The 16,408-nt window shown below is 40.2% G+C and overlaps 1 long non-coding RNA gene across 1 annotated transcript in view; it reads left to right on the top strand.

Moving 5' to 3' along the window:
• The window catches only part of LOC126971223 (uncharacterized), a 274,489-nt gene that overhangs the window by 220,386 nt on the left and 37,695 nt on the right, over positions 1-16,408 (top strand). The gene's annotated exons all lie outside the window — the stretch shown is intronic.

Raw genomic sequence — 16,408 nt, 5'->3', positions numbered from 1 at the left:
TTGCTACGAACCCGAAACCAAAAGGCAATCAGCTCAGTGGGTGTTTCCTTTCGAGGATCGGCCAACTAAGGTAAAGAAAGGAAGAAGTCAAGGAAAAAAGATGATTGCCTCATTCTTTGGTCGGAAAGGTCATTTTGCGACAGTTGTGCTAGAAGAAGGAAGGAAAGTTACTGCTGACTGGTATGTCAATCGCTGTTTGCCTGTTGTCTTGGAAAAAATTCGACAGCAGCGCCCTCGAAGCAGGATCCTCCTTCACCACGACAATGCTTCAGCGCACTCCGCAAAACGGACTGTTGAATATTTGACTATGGCAGGTGTCGAGATAATGAGTCATCCGCCATACAGTCCTGACCTGGCGCCCTGCGACTTTTATTTATTCCGAAGAACTAAAGATAAAATTTGAGGTATTCGCTTTACGAGCCCTGAAGATGCGGTGAAAGCGTACGAAAATGCCATAGAAGAGACCCCTAAGGAGGAATGGGCCCACTGCTTTTCTCAGTGGTTCCATCGAATGCGACGATGTGTAGAGGAATGGAGATTACTTCGGAAAACAATAAAAGTATTAGCAACTTTCTACATTAAGCCGTTTTTAATTTTCTAAACATTTTCAGTGTGTTACCTAGGTATAAACATTTTAATATCTACGTGCGTACTTTCGTACGTCGCATTCAGCCTGACGATATAATGAGCAGTACAATTATTTGTGTAATATCATATTGATTTTTATTAGTCAACAATGAACAAGCGTAAAGCTGGCTTGATAGGTGGTGAACACTACACCCCCTTGCGCTGTCCACCATGACTTCTTTTAAGTTTCAGTATCAGGGGATTCAGGGGAGGTGTCATTGCACAGGATGCCAGCTATAGATTGTGGTATGGTGGTTTCTGCCGTGAAGCAGTAATGTGTAAGCATTTTGTTTCAGTCTGTAGGGCGCCGTAGCTAGGCAAATAAGACTTAACATCTTATGTCTCAAGCCAACGAGCGCAATTGTAGTGCCGCTCACAATTGTTTGGTATTTAAAGAATCCTCAGCGGCACTGCATTATGATGGGCATGGCGTATCAATTACCATCAGCTGAATGTCCTGCCCATCTCGTCCCTTATTGTCATACAAAAAATAGGCACCAGGAGTACAGCAATCTGAACGGCTCGAACCGCTTTTACTGAGTGTTCCAGACAACTATTTGACCTGATACCTAAGTCGCACACCCAGTCGTCTTTGAGCAGCGAATTCAGCTCATTTATCCTTGCAAGGCTGACGGAAAATAGTTGAGTCTTAGACTATTTTTTATTTCTTTTCGTAAAGATTTTCGCTTTTGCTAACTTACACTCTATCTACAAGTGGGAGGCTCTTTGCAAATTATACCGGCTAGATGGGAATACAAGGACACCATTTTGTGCAGTCAAACAGTGCGTGCTACCACTATTATGTAATGTCAGTTCAGCCAAATCAGTATTGTGCTCATTAATGTAGGGACATAAATGTCACAGAGTAAACTCAAGTTTTGTCAGATCAGTGCCACAGATCATTAAGTATTGTTTTTATTGCTTTTGTTTTTAAGATTAAGCTAATATTTGTTTTCAAAACCGGGACAGACCATGCGACAATGCAAAATTATGCACAACTCGCTATGCGTAGTCTGCCCGTTGAAATCACCCAAGACTAGGATTTTAGCGGAGGGGATCTGTGCAAGAACGTCATCAAATGCCGCTTGAACGCAGCCCATGAGGTGATCCGTTACTGCATTACCACTATGGGACCTGTAGACACACGCATAGACTCGGACGCGGTCCTCAAAATCTACATGGAGAGAGAGAGGATCCAGAGAGTAGACAGGTCTCTACCCTCAAAATTGTCGAGATGGCGACAGCAGATTTCCTCCCTAACGTACACACATGCACGGCATGAGGCAAAAAATTGTGGTCAATTTTATACCCGGGGTACGTTAAATATGACGAATCGCTAGGTCGAGATATCTGCGTCTCCGTAAGGAAACACAAGGCCGGCTGCGCCGTCTCAAGGTGGTGGTGGACATCGTTTATATTGGAGTGAATTCCCCTGATATTGCAAAAGTCCACGTTGAGAGTGGAGCGGGGTGCCGTGGTGATACTGCCTCGTTTGTCCTCGGACAGGCGCGGTACTGTGCCCTCCCCAGAATACGACGGGCAGCCCAAGCGAGAATGCTCGGGAAGGGATTCTCGCTCTCGATTTAATTTTAAATTTTTATATTTTGTTTCCAGAACCCTCTGCCTGTGTTCCTGTTGGCCGTAACCAAATTTTACTCTAAGTAAAGTACAGTTAACTCTGTACCACATTTTTGCTTTTCCATGTTATAACACCATAACTCTAACCAAGAAAACCGTTTCAATTTATACTAATCATACTTCTTTTTTTACATATTTTTCCAAAGGCACTTGAAGCATTACGTGCGGTTTAAATGGTAGTAGTGAATACGCAAGAAGAAGAAGGAAATGTAGATGGATAGGAGGTTAATATTTTGCTATGAGACAAATACTTAAAATAAATTCAGAATTTATAGATGTGCAATACAAGTCGAAATTTGAAGCCATAGACCTAAGTCAAAAGAATTTTAGGACCTGTTCTTCAGAATTATTAATTTAAAATTATTTTTAAAACTGATTTTCAATAACATATTAATGAAACAAAAACACTAATTCAACAATGCACAGTAAGTATATACGCAATAAACTTCGTCACTAATTCCATTCAATTTCACTTATAAGATATACACAGCACTAGTGTAGCACAATACGTCAGTAGTATAGCTACAGATATGCTATAGTTCGGTGACGTGAACTCACGAGATTTCATCCAGTGTCTATGTCTATTTTTTTTAAATTATTTAATTATCGCGTGCGCCAGTCATGAGCATGTTGGTGACCCTAATGATTTTCCCGCAGCAAAAAGTGCCCAACGTGGCTAGTTTTACTACAAAGTTTTTGTTTTCATGTTATGCTACCCCTATATCAACGTATAATTTATTACTCACCGTTGTTATGAAGTAATTATATAGAAGAAATAGAAGAATATAGAATTACAATTTATTGATAGGCCAAAAACCACAGAGGTTTGTCCGGCATGTTAGAAAAATACTATTATAAACTACAATTAATATTAACTTATAAATAAACAATTTAATATTATACTACGTGGGTATCACTGATAATGTTTAGAACTGGCCAGTTAGAAACATTGGTAATGAAAACTTTTTTTGAATTTAAATTTTAGAACTCTTTGGTAACATAATGTAGTATATTGCATTCATTTGTAATTTGTTTTTGTGAACTGGCGGCAAATCTAAAACTCTTGTAACACGTCAAAATGAACCTAACGCGAGAAAATTTTCGGTCAATGATTTATTATGACTTTTGTTGTGGGCTTACTCAACAACAAAGCTATGACTGGCTGCGATTAGCATTTCTTAATGAAGCCCCATCTCGTGCCACTATTTACAATTGGCTTAACGAGTTTAAGCGTGCACGTAGCAATCTCAATGATGATCCGCGTGAGGGACGTCCTTTAACAGCGATTATTGAAGACAACATCAGTGATGTGCGGTGCATGATAGAAGAAGATAAGCATTGACTGGTGTCGCCAAATGTTAGATAAGTTCAACGGCGATGACTCAAATGCTGTATTTGACATCGTCACAGGTGATGAAAGCTGGATATATTGCTACGAACCCGAAACCAAAAGGCAATCAGCTCAGTGGGTGTTTCCTTTCGAGGATCGGCCAACTAAGGTAAAGAAAGGAAGAAGTCAAGGAAAAAAGATGATTGCCTCATTCTTTGGTCGGAAAGGTCATTTTGCGACAGTTGTGCTAGAAGAAGGAAGGAAAGTTACTGCTGACTGTTATGTCAATCGCTGTTTGCCTGTTGTCTTGGAAAAAATTCGACAGCAGCGCCCTCGAAGCAGGATCCTCCTTCACCACGACAATGCTTCAGCGCACTCCGCAAAACGGACTGTTGAATATTTGACTATGGCAGGTGTCGAGATAATGAGTCATCCGCCATACAGTCCTGACCTGGCGCCCTGCGACTTTTATTTATTCCGAAGAACTAAAGATAAAATTTGAGGTATTCGCTTTACGAGCCCTGAAGATGCGGTGAAAGCGTACGAAAATGCCATAGAAGAGACCCCTAAGGAGGAATGGGCCCACTGCTTTTCTCAGTGGTTCCATCGAATGCGACGATGTGTAGAGGAATGGAGATTACTTCGGAAAACAATAAAAGTATTAGCAACTTTCTACATTAAGCCGTTTTTAATTTTCTAAACATTTTCAGTGTGTTACCTAGGTATAAACATTTTAATATCTACGTGCGTACTTTCGTACGTCGCATTCAGCCTGACGATATAATGAGCAGTACAATTATTTGTGTAATATCATATTGATTTTTATTAGTCAACAATGAACAAGCGTAAAGCTGGCTTGATAGGTGGTGAACACTACACCCCCTTGCGCTGTCCACCATGACTTCTTTTAAGTTTCAGTATCAGGGGATTCAGGGGAGGTGTCATTGCACAGGATGCCAGCTATAGATTGTGGTATGGTGGTTTCTGCCGTGAAGCAGTAATGTGTAAGCATTTTGTTTCAGTCTGTAGGGCGCCGTAGCTAGGCAAATAAGACTTAACATCTTATGTCTCAAGCCAACGAGCGCAATTGTAGTGCCGCTCACAATTGTTTGGTATTTAAAGAATCCTCAGCGGCACTGCATTATGATGGGCATGGCGTATCAATTACCATCAGCTGAATGTCCTGCCCATCTCGTCCCTTATTGTCATACAAAAAATAGGCACCAGGAGTACAGCAATCTGAACGGCTCGAACCGCTTTTACTGAGTGTTCCAGACAACTATTTGACCTGATACCTAAGTCGCACACCCAGTCGTCTTTGAGCAGCGAATTCAGCTCATTTATCCTTGCAAGGCTGACGGAAAATAGTTGAGTCTTAGACTATTTTTTATTTCTTTTCGTAAAGATTTTCGCTTTTGCTAACTTACACTCTATCTACAAGTGGGAGGCTCTTTGCAAATTATACCGGCTAGATGGGAATACAAGGACACCATTTTGTGCAGTCAAACAGTGCGTGCTACCACTATTATGTAATGTCAGTTCAGCCAAATCAGTATTGTGCTCATTAATGTAGGGACATAAATGTCACAGAGTAAACTCAAGTTTTGTCAGATCAGTGCCACAGATCATTAAGTATTGTTTTTATTGCTTTTGTTTTTAAGATTAAGCTAATATTTGTTTTCAAAACCGGGACAGACCATGCGACAATGCAAAATTATGCACAACTCGCTATGCGTAGTCTGCCCGTTGAAATCACCCAAGACTAGGATTTTAGCGGAGGGGATCTGTGCAAGAACGTCATCAAATGCCGCTTGAACGCAGCCCATGAGGTGATCCGTTACTGCATTACCACTATGGGACCTGTAGACACACGCATAGACTCGGACGCGGTCCTCAAAATCTACATGGAGAGAGAGAGGATCCAGAGAGTAGACAGGTCTCTACCCTCAAAATTGTCGAGATGGCGACAGCAGATTTCCTCCCTAACGTACACACATGCCCGGCATGAGGCAAAAAATTGTGGTCAATTTTATACCCGGGGTACGTTAAATATGACGTATCGCTAGGTCGAGATATCTGCGTCTCCGTAAGGAAACACAAGGCCGGCTGCGCCGTCTCAAGGTGGTGGTGGACATCGTTTATATTGGAGTGAATTCCCCTGATATTGCAAAAGTCCACGTTGAGAGTGGAGCGGGGTGCCGTGGTGATACTGCCTCGTTTGTCCTCGGACAGGCGCGGTACTGTGCCCTCCCCAGAATACGACGGGCAGCCCAAGCGAGAATGCTCGGGAAGGGATTCTCGCTCTCGATTTAATTTTAAATTTTTATATTTTGTTTCCAGAACCCTCTGCCTGTGTTCCTGTTGGCCGTAACCAAATTTTACTCTAAGTAAAGTACAGTTAACTCTGTACCACATTTTTGCTTTTCCATGTTATAACACCATAACTCTAACCAAGAAAACCGTTTCAATTTATACTAATCATACTTCTTTTTTTACATATTTTTCCAAAGGCACTTGAAGCATTACGTGCGGTTTAAATGGTAGTAGTGAATACGCAAGAAGAAGAAGGAAATGTAGATGGATAGGAGGTTAATATTTTGCTATGAGACAAATACTTAAAATAAATTCAGAATTTATAGATGTGCAATACAAGTCGAAATTTGAAGCCATAGACCTAAGTCAAAAGAATTTTAGGACCTGTTCTTCAGAATTATTAATTTAAAATTATTTTTAAAACTGATTTTCAATAACATATTAATGAAACAAAAACACTAATTCAACAATGCACAGTAAGTATATACGCAATAAACTTCGTCACTAATTCCATTCAATTTCACTTATAAGATATACACAGCACTAGTGTAGCACAATACGTCAGTAGTATAGCTACAGATATGCTATAGTTCGGTGACGTGAACTCACGAGATTTCATCCAGTGTCTATGTCTATTTTTTTTAAATTATTTAATTATCGCGTGCGCCAGTCATGAGCATGTTGGTGACCCTAATGATTTTCCCGCAGCAAAAAGTGCCCAACGTGGCTAGTTTTACTACAAAGTTTTTGTTTTCATGTTATGCTACCCCTATATCAACGTATAATTTATTACTCACCGTTGTTATGAAGTAATTATATAGAAGAAATAGAAGAATATAGAATTACAATTTATTGATAGATATATAACAGGCCAAAAACCACAGAGGTTTGTCCGGCATGTTAGAAAAATACTATTATAAACTACAATTAATATTAACTTATAAATAAACAATTTAATATTATACTACGTGGGTATCACTGATAATGTTTAGAACTGGCCAGTTAGAAACATTGGTAATGAAAACTTTTTTTGAATTTAAATTTTAGAACTCTTTGGTAACATAATGTAGTATATTGCATTCATTTGTAATTTGTTTTTGTGAACTGGCGGCAAATCTAAAACTCTTGTAACACGTCAAAATGAACCTAACGCGAGAAAATTTTCGGTCAATGATTTATTATGACTTTTGTTGTGGGCTTACTCAACAACAAAGCTATGACTGGCTGCGATTAGCATTTCTTAATGAAGCCCCATCTCGTGCCACTATTTACAATTGGCTTAACGAGTTTAAGCGTGCACGTAGCAATCTCAATGATGATCCGCGTGAGGGACGTCCTTTAACAGCGATTATTGAAGACAACATCAGTGATGTGCGGTGCATGATAGAAGAAGATAAGCATTGACTGGTGTCGCCAAATGTTAGATAAGTTCAACGGCGATGACTCAAATGCTGTATTTGACATCGTCACAGGTGATGAAAGCTGGATATATTGCTACGAACCCGAAACCAAAAGGCAATCAGCTCAGTGGGTGTTTCCTTTCGAGGATCGGCCAACTAAGGTAAAGAAAGGAAGAAGTCAAGGAAAAAAGATGATTGCCTCATTCTTTGGTCGGAAAGGTCATTTTGCGACAGTTGTGCTAGAAGAAGGAAGGAAAGTTACTGCTGACTGTTATGTCAATCGCTGTTTGCCTGTTGTCTTGGAAAAAATTCGACAGCAGCGCCCTCGAAGCAGGATCCTCCTTCACCACGACAATGCTTCAGCGCACTCCGCAAAACGGACTGTTGAATATTTGACTATGGCAGGTGTCGAGATAATGAGTCATCCGCCATACAGTCCTGACCTGGCGCCCTGCGACTTTTATTTATTCCGAAGAACTAAAGATAAAATTTGAGGTATTCGCTTTACGAGCCCTGAAGATGCGGTGAAAGCGTACGAAAATGCCATAGAAGAGACCCCTAAGGAGGAATGGGCCCACTGCTTTTCTCAGTGGTTCCATCGAATGCGACGATGTGTAGAGGAATGGAGATTACTTCGGAAAACAATAAAAGTATTAGCAACTTTCTACATTAAGCCGTTTTTAATTTTCTAAACATTTTCAGTGTGTTACCTAGGTATAAACATTTTAATATCTACGTGCGTACTTTCGTACGTCGCATTCAGCCTGACGATATAATGAGCAGTACAATTATTTGTGTAATATCATATTGATTTTTATTAGTCAACAATGAACAAGCGTAAAGCTGGCTTGATAGGTGGTGAACACTACACCCCCTTGCGCTGTCCACCATGACTTCTTTTAAGTTTCAGTATCAGGGGATTCAGGGGAGGTGTCATTGCACAGGATGCCAGCTATAGATTGTGGTATGGTGGTTTCTGCCGTGAAGCAGTAATGTGTAAGCATTTTGTTTCAGTCTGTAGGGCGCCGTAGCTAGGCAAATAAGACTTAACATCTTATGTCTCAAGCCAACGAGCGCAATTGTAGTGCCGCTCACAATTGTTTGGTATTTAAAGAATCCTCAGCGGCACTGCATTATGATGGGCATGGCGTATCAATTACCATCAGCTGAATGTCCTGCCCATCTCGTCCCTTATTGTCATACAAAAAATAGGCACCAGGAGTACAGCAATCTGAACGGCTCGAACCGCTTTTACTGAGTGTTCCAGACAACTATTTGACCTGATACCTAAGTCGCACACCCAGTCGTCTTTGAGCAGCGAATTCAGCTCATTTATCCTTGCAAGGCTGACGGAAAATAGTTGAGTCTTAGACTATTTTTTATTTCTTTTCGTAAAGATTTTCGCTTTTGCTAACTTACACTCTATCTACAAGTGGGAGGCTCTTTGCAAATTATACCGGCTAGATGGGAATACAAGGACACCATTTTGTGCAGTCAAACAGTGCGTGCTACCACTATTATGTAATGTCAGTTCAGCCAAATCAGTATTGTGCTCATTAATGTAGGGACATAAATGTCACAGAGTAAACTCAAGTTTTGTCAGATCAGTGCCACAGATCATTAAGTATTGTTTTTATTGCTTTTGTTTTTAAGATTAAGCTAATATTTGTTTTCAAAACCGGGACAGACCATGCGACAATGCAAAATTATGCACAACTCGCTATGCGTAGTCTGCCCGTTGAAATCACCCAAGACTAGGATTTTAGCGGAGGGGATCTGTGCAAGAACGTCATCAAATGCCGCTTGAACGCAGCCCATGAGGTGATCCGTTACTGCATTACCACTATGGGACCTGTAGACACACGCATAGACTCGGACGCGGTCCTCAAAATCTACATGGAGAGAGAGAGGATCCAGAGAGTAGACAGGTCTCTACCCTCAAAATTGTCGAGATGGCGACAGCAGATTTCCTCCCTAACGTACACACATGCCCGGCATGAGGCAAAAAATTGTGGTCAATTTTATACCCGGGGTACGTTAAATATGACGTATCGCTAGGTCGAGATATCTGCGTCTCCGTAAGGAAACACAAGGCCGGCTGCGCCGTCTCAAGGTGGTGGTGGACATCGTTTATATTGGAGTGAATTCCCCTGATATTGCAAAAGTCCACGTTGAGAGTGGAGCGGGGTGCCGTGGTGATACTGCCTCGTTTGTCCTCGGACAGGCGCGGTACTGTGCCCTCCCCAGAATACGACGGGCAGCCCAAGCGAGAATGCTCGGGAAGGGATTCTCGCTCTCGATTTAATTTTAAATTTTTATATTTTGTTTCCAGAACCCTCTGCCTGTGTTCCTGTTGGCCGTAACCAAATTTTACTCTAAGTAAAGTACAGTTAACTCTGTACCACATTTTTGCTTTTCCATGTTATAACACCATAACTCTAACCAAGAAAACCGTTTCAATTTATACTAATCATACTTCTTTTTTTACATATTTTTCCAAAGGCACTTGAAGCATTACGTGCGGTTTAAATGGTAGTAGTGAATACGCAAGAAGAAGAAGGAAATGTAGATGGATAGGAGGTTAATATTTTGCTATGAGACAAATACTTAAAATAAATTCAGAATTTATAGATGTGCAATACAAGTCGAAATTTGAAGCCATAGACCTAAGTCAAAAGAATTTTAGGACCTGTTCTTCAGAATTATTAATTTAAAATTATTTTTAAAACTGATTTTCAATAACATATTAATGAAACAAAAACACTAATTCAACAATGCACAGTAAGTATATACGCAATAAACTTCGTCACTAATTCCATTCAATTTCACTTATAAGATATACACAGCACTAGTGTAGCACAATACGTCAGTAGTATAGCTACAGATATGCTATAGTTCGGTGACGTGAACTCACGAGATTTCATCCAGTGTCTATGTCTATTTTTTTTAAATTATTTAATTATCGCGTGCGCCAGTCATGAGCATGTTGGTGACCCTAATGATTTTCCCGCAGCAAAAAGTGCCCAACGTGGCTAGTTTTACTACAAAGTTTTTGTTTTCATGTTATGCTACCCCTATATCAACGTATAATTTATTACTCACCGTTGTTATGAAGTAATTATATAGAAGAAATAGAAGAATATAGAATTACAATTTATTGATAGATATATAACAGGCCAAAAACCACAGAGGTTTGTCCGGCATGTTAGAAAAATACTATTATAAACTACAATTAATATTAACTTATAAATAAACAATTTAATATTATACTACGTGGGTATCACTGATAATGTTTAGAACTGGCCAGTTAGAAACATTGGTAATGAAAACTTTTTTTGAATTTAAATTTTAGAACTCTTTGGTAACATAATGTAGTATATTGCATTCATTTGTAATTTGTTTTTGTGAACTGGCGGCAAATCTAAAACTCTTGTTACACGTCAAAATGAACCTAACGCGAGAAAATTTTCGGTCAATGATTTATTATGACTTTTGTTGTGGGCTTACTCAACAACAAAGCTATGACTGGCTGCGATTAGCATTTCTTAATGAAGCCCCATCTCGTGCCACTATTTACAATTGGCTTAACGAGTTTAAGCGTGCACGTAGCAATCTCAATGATGATCCGCGTGAGGGACGTCCTTTAACAGCGATTATTGAAGACAACATCAGTGATGTGCGGTGCATGATAGAAGAAGATAAGCATTGACTGGTGTCGCCAAATGTTAGATAAGTTCAACGGCGATGACTCAAATGCTGTATTTGACATCGTCACAGGTGATGAAAGCTGGATATATTGCTACGAACCCGAAACCAAAAGGCAATCAGCTCAGTGGGTGTTTCCTTTCGAGGATCGGCCAACTAAGGTAAAGAAAGGAAGAAGTCAAGGAAAAAAGATGATTGCCTCATTCTTTGGTCGGAAAGGTCATTTTGCGACAGTTGTGCTAGAAGAAGGAAGGAAAGTTACTGCTGACTGGTATGTCAATCGCTGTTTGCCTGTTGTCTTGGAAAAAATTCGACAGCAGCGCCCTCGAAGCAGGATCCTCCTTCACCACGACAATGCTTCAGCGCACTCCGCAAAACGGACTGTTGAATATTTGACTATGGCAGGTGTCGAGATAATGAGTCATCCGCCATACAGTCCTGACCTGGCGCCCTGCGACTTTTATTTATTCCGAAGAACTAAAGATAAAATTTGAGGTATTCGCTTTACGAGCCCTGAAGATGCGGTGAAAGCGTACGAAAATGCCATAGAAGAGACCCTTAAGGAGGAATGGGCCCACTGCTTTTCTCAGTGGTTCCATCGAATGCGACGATGTGTAGAGGAATGGAGATTACTTCGGAAAACAATAAAAGTATTAGCAACTTTCTACATTAAGCCGTTTTTAATTTTCTAAACATTTTCAGTGTGTTACCTAGGTATAAACATTTTAATATCTACGTGCGTACTTTCGTACGTCGCATTCAGCCTGACGATATAATGAGCAGTACAATTATTTGTGTAATATCATATTGATTTTTATTAGTCAACAATGAACAAGCGTAAAGCTGGCTTGATAGGTGGTGAACACTACACCCCCTTGCGCTGTCCACCATGACTTCTTTTAAGTTTCAGTATCAGGGGATTCAGGGGAGGTGTCATTGCACAGGATGCCAGCTATAGATTGTGGTATGGTGGTTTCTGCCGTGAAGCAGTAATGTGTAAGCATTTTGTTTCAGTCTGTAGGGCGCCGTAGCTAGGCAAATAAGACTTAACATCTTATGTCTCAAGCCAACGAGCGCAATTGTAGTGCCGCTCACAATTGTTTGGTATTTAAAGAATCCTCAGCGGCACTGCATTATGATGGGCATGGCGTATCAATTACCATCAGCTGAATGTCCTGCCCATCTCGTCCCTTATTGTCATACAAAAAATAGGCACCAGGAGTACAGCAATCTGAACGGCTCGAACCGCTTTTACTGAGTGTTCCAGACAACTATTTGACCTGATACCTAAGTCGCACACCCAGTCGTCTTTGAGCAGCGAATTCAGCTCATTTATCCTTGCAAGGCTGACGGAAAATAGTTGAGTCTTAGACTATTTTTTATTTCTTTTCGTAAAGATTTTCGCTTTTGCTAACTTACACTCTATCTACAAGTGGGAGGCTCTTTGCAAATTATACCGGCTAGATGGGAATACAAGGACACCATTTTGTGCAGTCAAACAGTGCGTGCTACCACTATTATGTAATGTCAGTTCAGCCAAATCAGTATTGTGCTCATTAATGTAGGGACATAAATGTCACAGAGTAAACTCAAGTTTTGTCAGATCAGTGCCACAGATCATTAAGTATTGTTTTTATTGCTTTTGTTTTTAAGATTAAGCTAATATTTGTTTTCAAAACCGGGACAGACCATGCGACAATGCAAAATTATGCACAACTCGCTATGCGTAGTCTGCCCGTTGAAATCACCCAAGACTAGGATTTTAGCGGAGGGGATCTGTGCAAGAACGTCATCAAATGCCGCTTGAACGCAGCCCATGAGGTGATCCGTTACTGCATTACCACTATGGGACCTGTAGACACACGCATAGACTCGGACGCGGTCCTCAAAATCTACATGGAGAGAGAGAGGATCCAGAGAGTAGACAGGTCTCTACCCTCAAAATTGTCGAGATGGCGACAGCAGATTTCCTCCCTAACGTACACACATGCCCGGCATGAGGCAAAAAATTGTGGTCAATTTTATACCCGGGGTACGTTAAATATGACGTATCGCTAGGTCGAGATATCTGCGTCTCCGTAAGGAAACACAAGGCCGGCTGCGCCGTCTCAAGGTGGTGGTGGACATCGTTTATATTGGAGTGAATTCCCCTGATATTGCAAAAGTCCACGTTGAGAGTGGAGCGGGGTGCCGTGGTGATACTGCCTCGTTTGTCCTCGGACAGGCGCGGTACTGTGCCCTCCCCAGAATACGACGGGCAGCCCAAGCGAGAATGCTCGGGAAGGGATTCTCGCTCTCGATTTAATTTTAAATTTTTATATTTTGTTTCCAGAACCCTCTGCCTGTGTTCCTGTTGGCCGTAACCAAATTTTACTCTAAGTAAAGTACAGTTAACTCTGTACCACATTTTTGCTTTTCCATGTTATAACACCATAACTCTAACCAAGAAAACCGTTTCAATTTATACTAATCATACTTCTTTTTTTACATATTTTTCCAAAGGCACTTGAAGCATTACGTGCGGTTTAAATGGTAGTAGTGAATACGCAAGAAGAAGAAGGAAATGTAGATGGATAGGAGGTTAATATTTTGCTATGAGACAAATACTTAAAATAAATTCAGAATTTATAGATGTGCAATACAAGTCGAAATTTGAAGCCATAGACCTAAGTCAAAAGAATTTTAGGACCTGTTCTTCAGAATTATTAATTTAAAATTATTTTTAAAACTGATTTTCAATAACATATTAATGAAACAAAAACACTAATTCAACAATGCACAGTAAGTATATACGCAATAAACTTCGTCACTAATTCCATTCAATTTCACTTATAAGATATACACAGCACTAGTGTAGCACAATACGTCAGTAGTATAGCTACAGATATGCTATAGTTCGGTGACGTGAACTCACGAGATTTCATCCAGTGTCTATGTCTATTTTTTTTAAATTATTTAATTATCGCGTGCGCCAGTCATGAGCATGTTGGTGACCCTAATGATTTTCCCGCAGCAAAAAGTGCCCAACGTGGCTAGTTTTACTACAAAGTTTTTGTTTTCATGTTATGCTACCCCTATATCAACGTATAATTTATTACTCACCGTTGTTATGAAGTAATTATATAGAAGAAATAGAAGAATATAGAATTACAATTTATTGATAGATATATAACAGGCCAAAAACCACAGAGGTTTGTCCGGCATGTTAGAAAAATACTATTATAAACTACAATTAATATTAACTTATAAATAAACAATTTAATATTATACTACGTGGGTATCACTGATAATGTTTAGAACTGGCCAGTTAGAAACATTGGTAATGAAAACTTTTTTTGAATTTAAATTTTAGAACTCTTTGGTAACATAATGTAGTATATTGCATTCATTTGTAATTTGTTTTTGTGAACTGGCGGCAAATCTAAAACTCTTGTTACACGTCAAAATGAACCTAACGCGAGAAAATTTTCGGTCAATGATTTATTATGACTTTTGTTGTGGGCTTACTCAACAACAAAGCTATGACTGGCTGCGATTAGCATTTCTTAATGAAGCCCCATCTCGTGCCACTATTTACAATTGGCTTAACGAGTTTAAGCGTGCACGTAGCAATCTCAATGATGATCCGCGTGAGGGACGTCCTTTAACAGCGATTATTGAAGACAACATCAGTGATGTGCGGTGCATGATAGAAGAAGATAAGCATTGACTGGTGTCGCCAAATGTTAGATAAGTTCAACGGCGATGACTCAAATGCTGTATTTGACATCGTCACAGGTGATGAAAGCTGGATATATTGCTACGAACCCGAAACCAAAAGGCAATCAGCTCAGTGGGTGTTTCCTTTCGAGGATCGGCCAACTAAGGTAAAGAAAGGAAGAAGTCAAGGAAAAAAGATGATTGCCTCATTCTTTGGTCGGAAAGGTCATTTTGCGACAGTTGTGCTAGAAGAAGGAAGGAAAGTTACTGCTGACTGGTATGTCAATCGCTGTTTGCCTGTTGTCTTGGAAAAAATTCGACAGCAGCGCCCTCGAAGCAGGATCCTCCTTCACCACGACAATGCTTCAGCGCACTCCGCAAAACGGACTGTTGAATATTTGACTATGGCAGGTGTCGAGATAATGAGTCATCCGCCATACAGTCCTGACCTGGCGCCCTGCGACTTTTATTTATTCCGAAGAACTAAAGATAAAATTTGAGGTATTCGCTTTACGAGCCCTGAAGATGCGGTGAAAGCGTACGAAAATGCCATAGAAGAGACCCCTAAGGAGGAATGGGCCCACTGCTTTTCTCAGTGGTTCCATCGAATGCGACGATGTGTAGAGGAATGGAGATTACTTCGGAAAACAATAAAAGTATTAGCAACTTTCTACATTAAGCCGTTTTTAATTTTCTAAACATTTTCAGTGTGTTACCTAGGTATAAACATTTTAATATCTACGTGCGTACTTTCGTACGTCGCATTCAGCCTGACGATATAATGAGCAGTACAATTATTTGTGTAATATCATATTGATTTTTATTAGTCAACAATGAACAAGCGTAAAGCTGGCTTGATAGGTGGTGAACACTACACCCCCTTGCGCTGTCCACCATGACTTCTTTTAAGTTTCAGTATCAGGGGATTCAGGGGAGGTGTCATTGCACAGGATGCCAGCTATAGATTGTGGTATGGTGGTTTCTGCCGTGAAGCAGTAATGTGTAAGCATTTTGTTTCAGTCTGTAGGGCGCCGTAGCTAGGCAAATAAGACTTAACATCTTATGTCTCAAGCCAACGAGCGCAATTGTAGTGCCGCTCACAATTGTTTGGTATTTAAAGAATCCTCAGCGGCACTGCATTATGATGGGCATGGCGTATCAATTACCATCAGCTGAATGTCCTGCCCATCTCGTCCCTTATTGTCATACAAAAAATAGGCACCAGGAGTACAGCAATCTGAACGGCTCGAACCGCTTTTACTGAGTGTTCCAGACAACTATTTGACCTGATACCTAAGTCGCACACCCAGTCGTCTTTGAGCAGCGAATTCAGCTCATTTATCCTTGCAAGGCTGACGGAAAATAGTTGAGTCTTAGACTATTTTTTATTTCTTTTCGTAAAGATTTTCGCTTTTGCTAACTTACACTCTATCTACAAGTGGGAGGCTCTTTGCAAATTATACCGGCTAGATAGGAATACAAGGACACCATTTTGTGCAGTCAAACAGTGCGTGCTACCACTATTATGTAATGTCAGTTCAGCCAAATCAGTATTGTGCTCATTAATGTAGGGACATAAATGTCACAGAGTAAACTCAAGTTTTGTCAGATCAGTGCCACAGATCATTAAGTATTGTTTTTATTGCTTTTGTTTTTAAGATTAAGCTAATATTTGTTTTCAAAACTTATTTTGTTT

Source organism: Leptidea sinapis, chromosome 23, assembly GCF_905404315.1.
Source record: "Leptidea sinapis chromosome 23, ilLepSina1.1, whole genome shotgun sequence".
In the NCBI taxonomy this organism is placed as follows: Eukaryota; Metazoa; Arthropoda; class Insecta; order Lepidoptera; family Pieridae; genus Leptidea; species Leptidea sinapis.
The sequence above is the reverse complement of the archived record's forward strand: the minus strand, read 5'-3'. Positions and strand labels throughout refer to the sequence as shown.